This window comes from Nuphar pumila, chromosome 6 (assembly GCF_984573655.1).
Source record: "Nuphar pumila chromosome 6, dmNupPumi1.hap1.1, whole genome shotgun sequence".
In the NCBI taxonomy this organism is placed as follows: Eukaryota; Viridiplantae; Streptophyta; class Magnoliopsida; order Nymphaeales; family Nymphaeaceae; genus Nuphar; species Nuphar pumila.
The window spans coordinates 76,749,951-76,751,789 of record NC_143254.1 but is presented as its reverse complement, the minus strand read 5'-3'; the positions used below and the strand labels follow the sequence as shown (position 1 = coordinate 76,751,789).

At 38.4% G+C, this 1,839-nt stretch overlaps 1 pseudogene; it reads right to left on the bottom strand.

The window, feature by feature from the left end:
* Window positions 1-230: 230 nt before the first annotated feature.
* LOC149834937 (putative GPI-anchored protein At1g61900 pseudogene) lies at window positions 231-1,186 on the bottom strand (annotated as a pseudogene).
* Window positions 1,187-1,839: the final 653 nt, after the last annotated feature.

Here is a 1,839-nt window from a genome sequence, read left to right as displayed (position 1 = left end):
CTGGGTGATAAGGGAGTATAGGCGATCATAGCAGTGCTCAGCACTGCTGTGAGCATGCAAGAGTAGCACTAAATGATATACAAGTGGAGTGTGAGAGAGATGACAAGTATAAACAGACGACTGGGTGTATGTATGTGTTGTAAATGATTAAGTAATGAATGTAGTTGTAGATGTGCATAGTATCTACAACAGATGGTATGTTAAATGGTATTAATGAAGGGATATGAATTTCAGCTGTCAAAACAAGATATGCTCTGAGGGGTGTCTATTACAAAGCTAAATGGGCCTGTGAAGCTGGAAGTGGCTGTGAATGAAATTGATTTATTGCATGAAGATGTTGATACTAAAGAAGCTGATGGCCATGGAGCAGCAATATTGTCATTCAAATCGCACGTGAAACTGATTCTTGAAGTGTGGTCAAGTGTTGCATCTGAAGGCAAGCTTGGTAACAGACAACCTGATTCTTCATTGCAATTGGAGATACGTCTGAGAACTTTCTTTGCACCATCTGGATCCAGGCGACTAGTTAACCATCTGTAGACAACCCTCATGCAATCATCAATTGCAGTTGAATGCTCAGGAACATTTGGACTCCTCCATGGGAGTCGAAAGAGAAGAATCCATCAAGACAATTCTCTTTGCAGACTCAGATACAACACTTTGACACACCTGGCTGCAAACACTCCTTTACTGCATCAACCTTCCCACATGCAGCCAAAAGTTTAGACACATCTGCAGTGGTCTCAAACTCATTTACATCTTTAATTGGACAAGAACTTTGAGTAAGATTGGATGGTTGTATGGAACATATATGTTAAAGGTTTTCATTTGCACCCTGGTTTGTCAAGATCTTCTGAACATCTGACAGGCAGTAATTTGCATGATTCATGTCTAAAGCAAGTAAACCAGATGTTTTGCTAGATTCCCCTATAAGAACTGTAAGAGTGACTTGCAACTGAGGACAACAGATAACATTGGCAAGAAAGGGGGTAAATGATCCCCAACAATCAACTGCAGTCATCCCTAACATACTCTCAGCAGCAGAAAAATTCAAGGTGCATATTCCTGACAATATTGGCAGGCTGCTGTTTCCAAATGGTGTTAATGGAGAGGGTGCCACAAGGGGCTGTAAGCTACTACAGGTAAAGGGCAAACAAGAACTTGCTGTAAACAGTGGCAGCGTCATTTAGTGAGGTTTATCAAATGAAGGAAAGCAGAGTTTATACAGAAGGTAAAGTACATATTACAATAAAGATACATGCTGTGAATTTTTAATGAAACTTCCTTTGTATATATACACAAGCAGGTTCTGACGTCTGATTTTAGCAAGTTGATTTGCTATCTTTGGGCTTCAACTTTACCCTGTTTATGACCTGCTGAATGTGTCAAAGATGCCTCAGGGTCACTTATAGGACTATTTAATTAATATTTGACAGAGAGGAGGCATTTGTGTGCATGTGCATAATTACCTGCTAAAGGCCATTAAAGCAAAGTTATGGCAATCTTCAGCTGAATCATAGTTATATATAAATGAATCATGGTAGAAATAGACATACAACAGGAAAGAAGAGAGAAAAGAGAAAAAAAAATGTGCATTTAAACATACAACTACCCAATGGTTGTATACAAGTGAACTGACCTGAATCGGGAAGGCATTAATGCCATAACCAACGAATCTTGAACATGTAATGCCACTGATAAGACTATATTACCTGTATGCTAATGGCAGTAATGCATTAAATGGCAAAGTTATAAAACACTATCATGGATCAGATGTAATAGATGAATGATTCGATGAATCAATATTGGTTACCTATGATGCAATATATAAAAAAAAAT